The sequence below is a fragment of the Lissotriton vulgaris genome, chromosome 5 (assembly GCF_964263255.1).
Source record: "Lissotriton vulgaris chromosome 5, aLisVul1.2, whole genome shotgun sequence".
NCBI lineage: Eukaryota > Metazoa > Chordata > Amphibia > Caudata > Salamandridae > Lissotriton > Lissotriton vulgaris.
The window spans coordinates 146,675,174-146,692,954 of NC_141693.1; positions in this window are offsets into that span (position 1 = coordinate 146,675,174).

Sequence of the window (17,781 nt, forward strand, 5' to 3'; positions counted from 1 at the left end):
TTCCCTCGTAGGGGTAGAGGTGATTAACTGCCGTAGGCAAAGATTTTTGTCTTGTAGGGTACTAGCATGGGTCTGGGGTGTAGTCAACTGTATTGCCGGACCCTCATGACATTTATGGAGGCCCCTGTGTCAATGACGGCTTTCAAGTCTGACCCCGCATTCTTCACTGTACACATGGGCTAGGGCCTTCTCCGCTTCTTCAGTCCCTGGGTGAAAGAGGCTAGGTATATTTCACCCTTGTCTTCGTCTTCTGTTGATGTGTCTTCTGCTTGAACGTTTCCCTTAACTCTGCTCACTGGCGTGAGCATGGTGTTCGACAGTTCGCGCACCATTTTCCTCTTGGGCTTGTCGCTCCGGTTGTCTCTCCTTTGATTCTTCTTCTGGCACACCGATGCAAAATGATTTGGGATGCTGCCGTGGGCACATGTATGGCCTTGCGTTGGGCACTCTTGCCCACAGTACCCGCACTTCCCTTTTGGGCCTTGAGGAGGACGGCCTCTCTGTCCACATCCTTTGTCTCGTGTTTTCACCGTGTTGACCCGCTCTGTCTTGATGGCTACGCTTCTCTCTGGAGCTCGGGTGAGGGCTAGGTCCATCACGCCCGCACTTGCTGCTGAGAGGTCATGTGTCCTGGCTAGGACCAGTATTTCATTGTTGGCCACAGGACTCAGGCGACTTTCCCGCAGCTGCTGACTTATGCATACCACTGGACAGTGACCTCTGCAGTTGTTAAGCAGAAAAGGGGATGAGGCTACAAGGGCCGCACAGAGGGTCAAGTTCCTACTGTTTTTATAATATGGGTGCAAATGGTCTGGGATACAACCCCCTAGATCCCAACATAAAACAAACAGGCATTTGTTTTATACATCAAAATTCACAAGTTGACCTCGCACACCAAAAACAATATGAAAAACACAATATTAGTGCTTGGTAGACATTTGTCTTGTGACAAAGATGGAATCCAATAGTTCTCCCAAGAAAATTCCAAGTCAATTTTCTTCTTTTTATTCTTTCTTTTATTATTCAAAATTTGCAGATAAAAATAGCCAACGCGTTTCGTCCGAAACCGGACTTCTTCAGGGTTTAATTGTATAGTTGGCGGGTCATGCAAATCTTATACCATCCGTTCGTTATATTGCAGTCAGAAAAGAGAAGAATAGAGTATATGCCATGTGTCCGGCGTCGCCGTCTCGTACGTGTGCGGTCGTCTGGTCTGGTCGGTACTGTTTTTCATATTGTTTTTGGTGTGCGAGGTCAACTTGTGAATACCTCTGCAGTTGTTGGCCGGTGGGCCCGCCTCCACCTTGTCAACAGTATTGTGAGGTGAGAGGGGTATGGTCAGACCTGATAGATTGAGCAGTGGGGGTGATAATAATACACAGAGGCAATACTGTGTTTAGTGGGCCAATGACAATGAGCGATCATTCCCATCTTTAATTATAGCCTCGGGCCACACCTGGCCCGAGGGTGTAGGTGCGACACTTCCTGACTCTCGCCGGGAGAACGACAGGTCTGCTAACCTGTCACAGTGGAAATATATCAACAACTCTTCCATGAGGAACATCGATTTGTAGACTTGATTCCCCAGTTAAGTAGGATCAGATGATCAGAGGCCATGGCAGCAGAGCAGTAAAGAGGGCATGGAAATGTGAGGTTCATCCCTTCTCCTTCTATATCGGACAACATCAGCACCCATCACCGTGCCCAGGATGGATGCACGAAAGGAGTGGGTGTAGATACAGAAAATCGAGTGTTCATTCTCGAGTTCCCATAAACCAAAATATCACCAAGTATAGGTTTACTATACTTAGCTCCATATATGTTTACCTTGACAATATATACATCTTCAGAATACACAGATGTTGAGTTAAGCATAGTATACATACACTTGCATAACATCCTCAATATATTGATCCTTGATATTTTAGCTTTGGCTTTGAGGTTTCACAGTCAATATTTTAGACTGCAAATGAAGAGTGTATGCCAAATCTAAGCGGTAGACCCCTGGGACAATTTTGAAGATGGTCTAAAAAAAATTCAGGGTCTCAGGAAGAAGGTTGGGACAAACAAAAAAGTAGCTTCCATCTTGGATGTAATAAACTGCTGTTGCCTGCTTTATACCTACAGGGAAGCTCTAAATCCACCGCCTAGACCGTATTGCTTGTTACAATCTTTGGCTCACTATGTCACGAATATATGCAGAGTAGGGCTTTGGAGACTGCTGACCCCTGATAGACACTGTGCAAGAGCAGGCCTGATCCACCACTGAGTTTCTAGAAGATTGCGCCTGCAAAATGAGATAGCAGGGCGATAAGGGGCAGAGATGAGTGTGTAGCTTCTGAAAAGGACAGAAGGAGGGCCTGCCACAGCTACATTACTACTGCGTGAGCTCCTTCCCCTGTGGCAATGTTACAGTCCTTGCCCTTGGTCCGCTCATCCCCATTGGGCAGGGTCCCTGAGGAAAATATCTGAAATTAGGCCTGTGGGTGATCTGCACACTGCTGGCGTCCCCTGAATTGGGATCTTGACTTTACGAAGAAGAGCAGTGCACAGCAGGAACCCGAGCGAGATTGGGCTCCCTTGCTAACTCTGGACTCTCTGGGGTGGATTGGGTAAAACCAGCTGGGTCTACAGGAGCTGTGATGCCTCAAACAGAGGACTCAGAGGGTCGAAGAGGACCAGTCTTCCTTCAGGCTGAGTAAAGGGCCTGATCCTCCATCATAAGTGCAGGCTCTGCCCAACCCTGTCCCGGGGGCGAGAGCAGAATTGCGGTATCTCAACAAGGGCTTGAAGGGCAGAGATGACTGACCTGGAACAATCCAGGAATCTTCATATAGTCACAGCGTCTGAGTAGAAACTGGGTGAAAGTGGTTGAAGAAGACCTCCCAGGGGGCAGGCTTATTTCACTTAGTGGCATAACCAGGGAGAGAATAAGGCTATTAAGTGAGAGATGGAGGTTCTCTTCATACAAAGTGGAAAGAGCTGCGAGCCCTCAGACATGTGAGAGGGGTTTGAATACAGTGGTGGCCACCAGTCCAAAATCAATGTGCCTCACCTAATCATGGCAAGCACTCCAGGGGGCCACAATCAAATGCATGGTGAACACCACAATAACACAGCTATGCTTGGTGGCCATAAATCTGTAAATGGAGGAAAAACACTAAAACAATGCCTGCCTTGCACTGTAATAAAGGTACAGTTCTAGGATCAGTCCTGAGTGGGCTTAATGACTCAGTCGACTGTAAAAGCTGCAAACATAACATCTCACCACCTCCTGAAACCGTATCTGTAGTGTAAAAGACAGAAATACGTGGGCAATAAGCTCTTTCCCCGGCTGGTGAGAGGGACTGTGCAACTGTCCAATCATAGTATGGCAGAAAACAGGAGTTGCAGAGATCCAATACATGGTATTGAACAAAGAAGGAAAGATGGATAGACAAGCCAAATTTGATATGTCTAACAGATCCACCCCACAGCTCCAACTGACCATAGAAATTCTTGCACCATTTTTTTAAAGAGCTGAAAGAGGAGGTGAGCACTAATAGGGATGATGTAAAAATGTCTCAAGGAAATGCAACAAGATATAAACAAACTGGATACAAAAGTAAATGACCTACAGCACATCTTAAATGAAAGATTGGAAGAAGTCTATCATATTATCAATAGAAAAATAATCCTGGAAAGAAGTCCGTCACATTGACAATAGTAAACAACTAGTCCTGGAAAAGCAGTACAACAATCTGGCCCTCAAGCAACAAAACCATAAATATAGGTCTAGGGACAAGAATATTAGGATCCAGGGCCTGCAAAGTGGGGCTGAGAGCTCAGATATTCAAACTTTTGTGCAGAGTCTTCTGCACCACATAAAACCGAAGGGACACATCACCCTTGCACCAGGCATGGAGGCACAGGGGCGACACAACTACTGAGCTAGATTTATCAAGCCATGCAACATGCGTGGCTTGATAAATCTAGAGTAATGCAAAGCAGTGCAAATCACTGCATTGCATTACTATGGCCCCAGGGAGGCGTTCCATGGCTGAAGCGTGGGTGTTCCCATGCATCCACCCATGGATTTTGGCACATACTCAGGTTTACCATTACTGGTAGACCTCAGAATGTGTCAAAATGCTACGCCTCACCAGGTAAGGTGTAACGAGGGGAAATATCTTTATTTCTTCTTGTTGTTACCTCTTTCTATGTGTGCTGCATTTTGCCGCCCACATTGAAAGAGGAAAATGCCTCTGACAATTGTTTTTGTGCTGGAAGATGCTGGTGCTAGACTGCTAATTGTGCACCGGCGCAGGCAGAGGGCATGAATGCGCCATATCTTGATAGATATGGTACACTCCTGCCCTCCCTCTTTCACACAGAGCAGAGCAGCAAGGAGTCTTGCTGCCTTGCACAACGTAAAAGTTTGATAAATATGGCCTTTAGGCTACGTCAGAAATACTGACGTATCTGTAACTCCTTGCGACATGATGCGTCATAAATTAAATATGACCCATCAGGAATGTTGCAAGGAGTGCGCACTGAGAAGTGACGCATAACTGCTTTCACGCAGCGATGTGTCATTTCTCATAAATGAGGCCCTAAACAGTGTTACTTTGGGGACCACCTTATTGCGGTACCACTTTGGCAAGTTGGTTACAGAGGTCACACAAAAGCTTGGGCTCTATTTCCTACAGATCACTAGTGCTCAACCGGCAATTTGGGACAAAGCTAGTCATAGCCTATCTCTCACATCTTCCCCCTCACCATTAACTCCTATTTTGAGGATGTGCCGTTTTTACAACCCCTCCCACATGTTTTTGCCCTGCTGTTGCTGGAGTTTGTGCTGGTGTAATGACTCTATGATGCAGTGGGCCCTGCTGACCATACCTCAGTGCATGCGCTCTAACCCATAAAAGGTGTGTTGAATTTGCTTATCCCCAATTGGCATGTTAACTTACTTTCCTTTGTAAGGTATGTAAAAGGGCTACCTAGGGTAAGTTAAGTGTCCCTCGTGGACTTGTGACACTCAGACTGCCACTGGAAGCAGTTAAAGTGGTTTTAACCTGCTAACACAATTTTGCCATTTAAAATAATTCCAATGGCCAATCTTTCATTTTTAATATTTGAGATGGGCGTCCCCCCGGATATCCTGATAATCCTACAGAGACTACACCACAATAACTACGCTCGTGTGAGGTGCGGGAGATCCGGGGCTCTGACGGACAGATTCCCCGTTGACCGAGGGGTTAGACAGGGTTGTGTGCTGGCACCGACCCTGTTCTGCCTCTTTGTCAACGGGGTGATCGCCCACCTAAATGCCACTGAATATACTGACGCCCCCAAACTGAACGGTAGCAGGGTACCGGCAATCATGTTTGCAGACGACACCCTGCTGCTGTCCAAAACCCAATGGGGATTCAGAGGACCCTCGATTCATTCGTGGCCTTTTGCACTGATAGGGGCCTAGAAATTAATGCGGCTAAAACTAAGTTTATGGTTTTGAACCCAAGTCATAAACTGCGGCCAAATCCGCTACTGGGAGCCTCGCGGCTCGAGAGAGTCTCCACCTTTGATTACCTCGGTGTAACTCTCAATGAAACTATGTCTTGGGTATCACACCAGAGCAGAGTCAATCTCAAATTGGCACAGATTACAGGGGGTATTGCGCGGATGATGAATGGCTCCACATACCAACCATTGGGGCCGCTCATCCAGATCTACAAGGCACAGGCTAGGGGGTGCTACTATGTATGGGGCGGAATTGTGGGGACACACATCCTGCCGTAGTCTGTCCTTGTCCGAGAATAAATTCATCAGACAGATAGTCGCACTCCCGCCCAGCACCCCGCTTCTCCCCTTGAGATTAGATCTGGGTTTGCGTCCCATAGCTGATGAACTAGGCTTGAGACCCATAGCCTTCTGGCGAAGGCTGTGGAGCAGCGATGAACTTCTTGCCTACAGAGCGGAATTAGTGGAGCTATTGACCCACCCGAAAGCGCTACAGATCCCCTGGATAAAATATATCCAAAACTCCTGTATGACACTGGGGCTACCTGACCTTTGGTCTAACCCTGCAAATGCCTCATTAAACATCTCAAAGAGAGCTCTGGCTATCGTTTATCATGAACAAAAACTAGCCATGGTCCTAGACAGACAGTGTGAAGGGTCACTAACTTCTGTATTTGTGCAAAGCAAGGACTCGTACAGGTTGGAGAGGGTGCTAGATGCCATCTCCCCCGTGCTGGCCAGGAAGCTGTTTCTCCAATGGAGATATGGCACATTGCCCTTACGATCTTTTACCAGCTCCTGGTCATCACCCCCCTCCACCAAGCAGTGCCCGGCTTGTGCTGCTGCAGAGGAAAGTGATCTACACGTGGTACTGTTTTGCCCAGTGTACAAGGCAGCGAGGAAACATTGGCTCCTACCATTGATTAGAAACCTGGGTTGTAAGGAGTATCTCCCAATGTATAGAATTTTAAAAACTGATGCCTCTAGCCTAACCGTGTTTGTATTGGCAAAATTCCTCACCAATGTCTGGCACACCCGCACCCGTATTCTGAAGACGCAGGCTCCCCCCTAAATTTTAAGGTCTATAGTTCTTTTTAATGCAATTTTATCAGTATATAAATTCAAGGTTTTACATCGTATGAAAATGTATTGATTGATTATGTATGTTGATTTTATAGTGATTAGATATGTTTTATTGTATATCTTTGATGGCCAATGGCCGAAATAAAGATTAAATAAAGAAATATTTAAAGAAATATTTATAATTCACCCCAACTGCAGTCCTACTGAGCTATAAAGGCAGGGTACATTATATTAAAAAGATGGACATGTGTTTTAATAACTTTACATGTCCTGACAGTAAAATCCACACACCAAGAGAACAATTCTACTATGTTGGGAGTGGGCTGAATGGGTCATCCTGGACCAGCCATAGGCTAGTCTTTGCTGGAAATCGTCTAATGGCTGGACGGGACCTAGTCGCCACATCTCTGGAGGCAATGAATGGGCATAAAAGTGGTCCCCCTGGCACCCAGTCCTCAGATCATGTCTGTACTGGAAAGAGGAGTGATGAAGGACTTCCCTACTGTTTCCTGAAACCAGCAAAGAAAGGCTGTACCAACGACTGGACTGCACTGCACCTGCTGCACTTTGGGCTAGCAATGAAAGGACTATACCTGTGGTGTCTCACTCCAGGACAAAGAATCCCCAAGCCCCAGGCAGAAAATGTGACACAAAGAGCCAATTGGCTGACTTCCTCATAAATTATAAAGAAGCCTGATTTGGAGAGACAGTAGCCAGGAAAGGATTGATTGCCAACGACTTCCGAAGTGCAGCCTGACCCTCAAAAGTTGCAAGAGACTCTTGTGGACCCTGGAGAGTCATCAGAGGGCAGCCTGGTCACCCAATAAATACTTTAGTGCCAGTTAAAGGGAACCACCAGTTTCACTGTAAGTGGAGACCAGAAAACCAGTGGCAACTGTCTTTTGACTGGACTTCACCCAGACTTTGTGGGACATTGACCCCTGAGGCCAAGTCACCCTTCCATGTTCATGGACCAGTGGGTGGCCACGGGAAGACCCCCAACACTGGCTCTGCATCCTCAGCATCATTTAGCATCTTCAGCATACTGGATCGTTTGCATCAGGACCATTGCCATAGGACGGTTTGCTCATAGAACTTGAAACTGGACTGGAGACTGCTTTAACTGTGAGGTGACTGTACAGCTAGATATTATTGGTCCCTGTGAAAGGCTTGGTCTTCACAAGAGTTCTTTTATAGCCATCTTTAAGTTACTTGTCATGGCTAACCCTAAACCACATGCCATGGTAGATTACAGTGATTTATTGCACTAAGTGAAAGGTTGGGATGTATTGTTTCTTTAAAAATTCATATCACCAGAACCCTCCAATGAATTGTTGCTATTGCAGTCTCAGTTTAAATATAAAAACACAAGCTGTTGTTATAAATATGAGTCAGGATTTTATTGTGTTGCATTCTCTTACTATTCAACTGCTTTGGCACTCCTAAATGCTTTACACTTGTCTATTTGATAAGGCCTGACTACTCAGAGCCACAGCAATCCAGGACTGAGCTAAGGTTTCACAAATGAACCTGACTGGTCCTGATTTGGAATTGGGCCTTTATAACATGGTGAGGTTGCACAGACACACCATATAATAAACCGCTTGCCTCATACCTATCCATTTTAACTTTGACCTTTTCCATAATGCTAGGCAGGAAATACTTACAAGTGTGGAGAGAGTACAGATGTGTCCTGGGGGGATTTTTGTTTGCAAATAGTCTGTTAAAACCCTTTTGATGAGCTTTAAAAACAACACAATAACAGAGCTGTTTTCCTACATAAAGGTTACACAGTCCTACATCCCATGATGACAGAAGTAGTTGCATGGTCCTTGAATAGTTTTAAAAAATGGATGAAAGACTTTATAAACAATTGATAGGGGAAGTCCCATAGAACACACCTGCATGCTAGAAGCAATGGGAGAATGAGCTTGGGATACCATTCTCACATGGAATGGGAAAAGTTATATCACGGAGCACATATCTATGCTTAGATTACCAAGATGACAAAGACCCAATATAAAATTCTCACACACTGGTATAAGACTCCAGATAAAATAGTTAAGTGAGGTCACACCAATAGAAACCTTTATGGGCAGAAATGTGGAGCTGGAGACTCTTTTGCACTCGCCTTGGTGTTTTGCCAAGCTGGACAGACACTGGGAAGGGGTCACAATCAAAATATATGAAGCCTTTGACGCATAAAAACCAATGGAACCAGGAGAGGTTCCTTTGGGCTCAACCTTCCCTGAAAGTAAATTCTATAAATCCAAGAGAGGCAAGCAGTCTCTTTAGTAACTGATACAAATGATACTGGTTGGATGAGAACAGCAAACCATACCAACGACTAATACCTTGCTGAACAGACTTTGGGAAACACTGGAAATAGAGAAAATTACAATGTTGGTGAACCACAGTCATAGGTCTTAGCAACTAGAATGCGCACCAATTATTTCACTCTTATCCTGTGAGTATAGGGAATCAACATGCCTATGATATCTAAGGTTTTTAAGTCTCATATTGAAATATCACAAACATTACCCTATATCATATTTTAGTATATTGGCACTTCCATTCACAATCACATCTACATTCACATAATAGGACGCATCTCACTCTCACTTAGGGTTCCTCCTTCATTCTCAATGCATATCATCTGTGGGACAGGGAGATGGGACTGAGGGTTGGATATGGGAAGTTGAACATTTTACTATTCTTTTCATGCAGGCTGATAGAATGTAGGCAATGGTATATGAGTTGGACAATTGATTAAAATAGTTAAACCTAAATAGCATCAGATGGGCTGTCTGATTTAAGACACCCCAACAGACTTCATTTCTTCCGGCATCACTTTGCCCAGGGCAGTACTGCAAACATGGCAGTTTTCCAGGGTACATATTTAATATACGGCCCTTGGGGTGGTAGAAAGTGAGTCAGTGATGTGTTAAGAAGATTCTGGAAATTGGCCCCCACTCACAATTGTAATGACTCATCTACCATGCTGACATGGCATGGTGGACTAACTGCCATAGTCTTTTTTCACGCGAGTGAGTGTTTGCCAAGGAGATGGGAGCTCTTCTATAGAAAAATACCAACTGCAATGACAGGGAGTTTAAATTTGGCGCCGGGCCAAAATGCCAAACGATAAATGATCCCATAAAGGCTAAAAACACTTAGATATTTACAACTAAATGGCATTGAGAGAGCTATATTACGTATGCAAAGCTGCCAAATTTCCCAGGTCCATGTTTGATGTACTGCTCTGCTCCAGATATTGTCCCTTTGAATTATGGGGCTTGGAGTCCCTTTTAATAATAGAGAGAAAAACACAACCAGTGCCAGGATTTATAGAAAAAAACTGGACTGGAGCAGAACATAAGAAAAACACGCATTTGTCAAGCCTGTTATAATATTGTCTCAACACCGTTTTAGGTGAGGTCAAAAAAAGTTCTGGAACATTGACAAACAGATCACCCTCAGCCCTATCTTCTCTGATGAATCTAATGCGTTGTACCATCTTTCCAATGTGAAAGGATGTGGTGGAGTTATACTGCTCTTCTTGTACACTATCAAGAACTCATTCTTGGGATCTTGCATTTCCACACTATATTATTTTTCTCACCCTTTCTCCCTTTTTCCACTTTTCTCTAAGATTTATCCAGTCCTATAAACATATCTCTCAATCTATATAAAAGCTAAAGGTAGGTGCCTTAATATTTGATTTCAATAACCACTTTTTAATCGTTTTTTTACGTTTTGATTTTCCTGAATTTTGGTTCTCAACTTAACATTATGTTGATTAAATTTAATATGATTTGTCTTTGCAAATTATTATTAAATTAGGAAACATGTTAAATATAAAATATTAATCTGAATTAGAAAGTGTTTTGGGTTCACTACATGTGCACCTAAATGGAATGTTAGTATAAATTGCCGCAGACCCTCTTTTAGCCAGCCATCTGCATACACAAATATCTTGCTGACAGAGGAGTGCATCTGCTATTCCACTCTACTCTTCCACTGTCTTGCTCAAAAAACTACAGTATTCACCAGAAAACCCCAAAGACCCTCCTCTCAAGCCCCTCATGCATTGCAAAAACCTGCCACATTCACAGTGAAGGCTCTTTGTCCCTCTTTCATCTCTTGGTACTTGTAATATATAAATTAGCTTGTCAAAAATATTATTCTCAAGATGAATAGTGTAATATTAGTTAAGAACTGAAGTTTAATAGCCTGGGTGTGATATTTTACTCCGCTTGTGGAGTTTGCAGAGTTTTTTCCACTCCTCACTACATGTAGCGCATGGAGTTCTGAAAAAGTCTGCTCTGCATAGCAAGGAAAATCTTACTTCAGGCCATCTTCAGGCGAGATTTCTCAACGCAGGCGGGCACGGATGACCACGAGCGCTCGTGTTGAGAAACGTTCCGTTAGCTTTGAGGAACCTACCACCTGCATAGAACATCTACTCGAGCAGCAGAAATAAGTGCCATCTTGCGCTGCCCATAGTGCTGTTTGTGTTGATTTTCCACGCCAAATACCCGGCGCTTAAAATCAGAGCAAATGGTGCAACCTAATGCTCTGCGCCGCTTGCGGAATCTGCATAGCGCAGCAGAGTTTTTGGTGACTTTGCGGAGTTCCAAGTAGCGGAACTTCACAAACTCCGCCCAAGCCCAATGTTTTATTAGAAAATGCAGTTAACACAAACTAATGATATTGCTTTACTGCATGGGACGCCCATAACAATATATCTTTCTTTGGGCTGCAGTGCAGTAAAGGGGCCACGCTTACTGCACCACCCCACCACCGCCGTGAGGGTAACAGCCAGCGCCGCAGGAATACGGTTTCACCAGCTGTGAGGGGAACAGCTTACCGGACCTACAGTTCCCAGCATCCCTTGCAGCGTCACTTCGCTCTGACGCTGTGCAGCGCACCAGGAGGCGCTATATCTTACCTCCAGCCTTCCGCAGAGCGGGACGCCCATAACAACATATCTTACTTTGGGCTGCAGTGCAGTGAAGGGGCCACGCTTACTGCGCCACCGACGTGAGGGTAACGGACCGCGCCGCAGGGATCCGGTTTCACCAGCCGTGAGGGGAAAGGCTTACCAGAACTACAGTTCCCAGCATACCTTGCCTCATCACCTCACTCTGACACTGTGCAGTGTCCCAGGAGGTGCTATATATTTACCCTCAGAAGTGCGGGATGGGCGCGGGCCGAGCCCGGGCAAAGCCCGTCAAACCCCATCATGCTTGTCATTGCAAGAAAGAGGCAGGGCAGGGGCACCCCCCTTCTTTTCACTGCCAGTGCTGGTCTACCTAGGAGGATACAACACTGGCAAGGTACTGTTTGGTGACATTCCCCATTCCCCAACTCATATAGTGGGAGTATTTGTTAACTGTCCGCTGCCTATCAGAGCTGATTTGTGTAAAACTCTTTGAGAACCACTATTCATTTGTAGAGATGGGGAAAAGAAAGACCATGGAAGGTGCGTTGGGGAGCGCGGGGGATGGTCGAGTGGGTGGTAAAATCCATAAACAGAAAATGACTAGGGAGGCACCTAAACATCCAGGCAGCAATTGTGTAATAGATTAGACACACTAATTTAGGAATGTGAGGACCTATTAGTAGGTGAGCCAAATCTGCATGTGGCTAAGCATAAGTCCTCAATGAGCGTAGCGCACTCTACTAGGGGTAGCCCAAACAATTGCTCTGTCATCCCCAATATGTTCCTTAAGCACAAAAAGGGTTCTAAGGAAAATAAGGAAGAGAGCCACTTAAATTCTGGTAGGAAGGCAGGTCCCACGGTTAGCGCTCAATGTTCCTCTGATAATGATCATAATTAACCTCTAATAATCGATCCCATCGTCACCTTCACAAATAGATATGCCATACTGTCTAATCCCCAGGAGGAGGGAAGCACACAGCGCTAGGAATCACTATCGGCTAAAAGTGCAGAACAGGTCTGTAACAAGGAACCCAGTACCCAAGGGGTGGACCATGAAGTGGACTGGTGGACTCACAATGACTCGGATTCCCTTCCTCCTTCCCCGCAGGACTAACAGGTTCCATGGCAATCGGCGTCAGGGAGAAACATGCACAGCGCCTTTAACTGGTCGTATGAATCCAAGAAAGACCCCTCCCACCGTGACGTCAGCTTCGGGGTATTGGTCAAGAACACGGATATCCCAGGGTTGGCGTGTGACATCACCGAAGAAGAGGAGCGGAGATCGGGAGAGTACAAGGAGAAGAGCTGGAGTGTACACGGAAACGAGGACAAAGGGCGAGGAAGAGAAGTAGACGGGCCAGGAGGCCAACGGAACCGCGCTGCGCCGTGCCACACTCCCGAGGGAGGAGTGTGGCTCAGACAGGTACGGGACAAGTTTGCAAGTTGTGTGAAACGTCGGAGTGTAGTCCCACGTTAGCAAGTGCACCCTCTTCCCTGTTTCCCATTCCCCATATCTCTCACCTTCCTGTTGCCTATCTTCCCTCACCACTAAACACAGCAGCGGTAAAGCGTCACTACTGAGGTTTCCCTTCACTACCCCGGTCCCCTCGGGATAACAGCAGAGCGAGGACAACATTTTAATTGGTCCTTTACTTGTTTTTCCCTTTCCGGTCACCACAAGAGTCTGGCACCTTCCAACAACCCAAGGAGGCCAAACAGAGGGTGAAACCGTTTTATAAGGGACGTATATCCAAAGAGGCACCACGGATCCAGCCGAGTTTGCAAAAGAAAGACTGACATTCCGTCGAAAGAAATTGTATATGAAAATAAAACCCGCTTTACCTAAACCACGTTCCCAGCCTATTACTGACTCCCCGTCACAAGGTCGAAAATCGTACTCCAGATATACAGGAAGTTATCCTTGTAGTTCACTCACTTCGGGCCGAGATAGGGTCCATGAAGGCCGTAATGGAGAACTTAACAACTATGATTAAGCTCTTGACACAAGGAAGGTCTTCCAGCACCAACTGTGCAACTTATAGTGCCATCACTCCACACAGCCGATCAATAGCCCAAAAAAAATCATCTGCCCTTCAAGCTACTGAGACACTCAGCAAAGTGATCCCCATGCGTAGTGAGGTGGTCAAGGAGAATTTTCCCTCTCCAGTGATCCCCATTGGAAGTAATGTACCGCCCAATATTAGAGCTACATTTGAGTCTTCACTTACAGACACATCTAGAAAGCAGTCACTGCAGGGTAGAAGTATAAACACCAGTACATCCATAATCAAGCAGTGTACTTTTCATGAAGGAAGGGGGGACCGTTCTATTGCCAAGTCACAAAACAACCACAGAATATTTATGGTGAAGCTGGGTTCAAACAAAGTAGTAAGTGCTGATTCATTGACCAACAAGGCCATACATTGGATATGGCACATAAGGGGCTGTCGTTCTGTAATAAGGGATGACATCACAAAAGCGCATAGGCTTACCTCTCCCACTAACCCTGTAGACTGTGTCGAATTAACTTTCCAGAGAGAAGCTTTAGTCGAAAATTTACTAGCACTTGAATTCAGAACTTGTTCCCCTGACTTTTCATCTCTCCAGTTTAGGCAGTCCCCACCTGCTAGCAAGCCTAGTAATGACCAAGAGCAGTTGGCAGCAGGGCGGATATGTAGTTCCACTCTTGAATGTAACGATTGACTGATTGGCGTTCCTAAATTCCACACCGGCAGTGCTGAAGAATTGATTATCATTTGGGATAGCGACCCACCGACGACTCCTATTTGCAGAGATCATAATATGCCAAAAACGACCATTCAAAGGTTACTCTTGCAGCCATCTGAACTTGTGGACCCGAAAGGGTTTAGTAGTATTCCCATAGTGAATCACAAAGAACCAACATATAGTGGCCATGCTTCCAAAAGGGATACATTGATATTGTGGAATGTTGCAGGAATTAGCTCCAAACTCTTGTCTCCGGAATGGCTTACTTATATTGATTCTTTTGATATTTGTTGTTTTCAAGAAACGTGGCTCTCGACATCACAACATCGCATAGGTTTTTAAAATTATTATATGCCGGCAGTAAAAGGGGCTAAAGGTCAACCCTCGTGTGGTTTGATTATATGGGTTCGGCAAGCACTAGGTATCAACATCAAGGAACTTCCATCCAACAGCAACGACATCCAAGTACTATGATTAAATTTGGTACTATTAGGGAAAGTTGACATTTACAACATCTATGTGAGGGAAACAAGACGGGGTAGGTGTCAAGTTTTAGCAGCTTTAGATGATCTCAACGATTCACACTCCCAAGAAAATAATATAATCATAGCGGGTGATTTTAATTCACCCTTTGAGCCACTTGCCAGTGAGGAATGGCTTCTCACTGAAGAGGAAGATGCCCAGTGGGGAATCCCAAAACTGGAGCTTGTACCTATACAGAAATGGACAGAGGCGGTAATCCAGATAAACTCTATCTGCCTAGAGAAGGAGCTTAGGGCACTAAATGGTAGGACTTCACAAGATAGATTAGGGTTCCAACACTTTTAATAAAGGATTCAACAAAAACAGGATCAACTATATACTTGTGAGTCTGACACTTTGGCACACCATTGGTGATATGGATGTAAGGGATTGTCTCGAACGTGACCATAATCCCTTGTGTGTAGCTCTAAGTTGGTGGCTGCCTGAATTGTCCTGTAGAGAGGCTGAATTACATTCCCATGATGTAGCCCCCACTAACTATATGAGAAGACTCAAGTGGTCGAGTATAGTTGAAAACCCAGGGTCCCTGGAAGACATTGCAAAGGATGTTGATCATACCTTATTAATGTTGGAAAGCGTTGTTCCACTAGTGTAGGATTGGAGATTGTTACCAAGTTCCAGAACAGATATTTTTCACATATGAGAACTTATTTTATCAAACATCATAAGCCAAAGATAGCAACAAACCAGAAATTATGCCACTGGTGTAATAAGGAATGCCAGCAGAAAAGAGCTCTTCTTGGGAAAGACATTAGAGGTGGTGAATCAGCCGCAGTACGTGCAGCCAGGCAGGCATATAAAAACTCCTTGGCCATAACCAAATGTTCCTGGGATGAAAAAAGATGACAAGATCTTAAAGAGGATAGTAACAAGAAAGACAGTTAGCAATTCTGGAACATCATAAAGTGGGATCGTGAGGGCATTCCCGAATCTCCACATAATCATGTTTCGCAGGAAGAGTGGGCTAAACATTTTGAACCACAATATGCCCGTAGCCCATTAGAGCTAACAATGGAAGGTCCTAGCCATGTGTTTTATGTAGACAAGGCTTTCAACAGTAAATACGTAGAGATAGCTCTTGGTGCAGTTGTTGGAGGGAGAGCACCTGGCCCAGATGTCATACCCGCTGATGTGTTTCTTTATGATAATACTAGATTGGGAAGGTATATTATGCAACTGGTTAATGCAGTTGCTCAAGGATCCCCTATACCGGTCTCTTGGAAAGGAGCCAAAACAATCCCAGTGTAAAAAAAGGTGATAAATCATTGCCGGGGAATTATCGACCCATTAGCCTGATTGATCTGTTGCAAAAGATACTGGGGAGATTGATCCTTAACAAAATTCAGGATTGGGTAAAGGTGCATAGCATACTGTCCCCTTTGCAAGCTGGCTTTCATGCATATACTAGTACCATCGATCAGGTGTTCCGTTTTATTTTGTTGCATTGGAAGACGGTGGTCCTGGGCAAAGGCAGCTTATATGCTGCCTATGTGGATCTAAAATTGGCATTTGATCTTATTCCCTGTTCCAGCTTTCTGGTGTCCCACCCTAGTGACCATTGTACATCATAACTAATGTTTCCACAGTTTCATAACCTTTTCTTTTTTGCAAAGGAAATGTCTTCCTTTATACTATCAGCTAAAGGAAATATAACAAATATTACATTTCAAGTCACATGCTTTCAACTACCACCAAAATCCAAGGAGCCAATATGACCCCTTCATGTGCTGTTGGACGTAATTTTTATGAAATTTACATTTTTGGAAGTGCATGGTGGAGCCAGAATCTTGTGATCAGGTGGATAATGCCATTTTAGCATGAGCCCATGGTGGGACAGAGTTATGAGTGGCCAGTATGCTCACTTTTGGGATTTCAGCTAGGGATGGGTGGAATGTTTAATTCCGCATGTAGCATTGGTGGAATTCAGCGGCTTTGCGCTACTTTTATAACACAGAGTTCTGACTAAATTCCGACAATAGCTGTGTGGCACAATTTATTCCCATGATGCTACAGCAATTGGAGATCAAGCGAGGTTTGGCGTCCCCTAGTGCCATTTTCTAACACAGGGGGTCATGGGTTGTCACAGACAGAGGGTTGCTTCTCAAGTAGATTTGCTGCTACTCAAATAGATTTTCTTCTTGAACAAGAACAATCCACCGACAACCTGGGTTGTACTTTGCCATTGTAAGAGAATTGGTCAGACCCCTGCTTCCAAACAGTTAGTGCCTTGGACAATTTTATGCTGCATGAAGAAGTGTATTGAAAACAACAAGGGGCCCCAATTCAGTCAGCAGGGGACCTCGGGGAACATATTGATTCAAACAACAGTGGTCCTGTGCATGTTCGAATTTAGAACCAATAAATATAGACGGAATCAAATCTATATTTAGAATGACATGTCCAGCCGGACAGAGGTCATTCAAGTTTTACTTATTAAACAATGTTTCTGAATAACATAAAGATACCTTCCACAAGAGCCCTGTGTGGTACACAAGCCTGTGCCCAACACTAGCGGGGTGTTTACAGTTGGTGGAAAGTTAGACGGGTTTTGAAGGCAAACAAGCGTTGTTCTGTTCAAATGTTAGTTACACAGAAAATGTCAAACAGCACCATTACATCAATTTAGCAATCAAAAATGTGTATAAGGTGCTTAAGCAAGTCGACGGCGTTTCGGTCCCCCTAAACAGTTATGGGGACCATCATCAGGACAAAACATAAATTGCCTTTTATCGCTAAACCTCAAAAATGCCTGAAAGGAAAAGAAGGAAAATACATACTTTAAGAACAAAGCACTAATTATTTCTAAAAAAGTGACTCTCTATGCAATGTGCATTCAACCGTTACCGTGGTGAAGGTGTTGCAGGGTTTCCACGAGAGGCCAGTGAAGAGGTGGTAATAACGCGGTGGAGTAAGGAATCAAGTGTTCGAAGTCGAAGTGAGACAGGCTAGTAGGCGTTCTATGTCAAGGCTAATTGTGCATA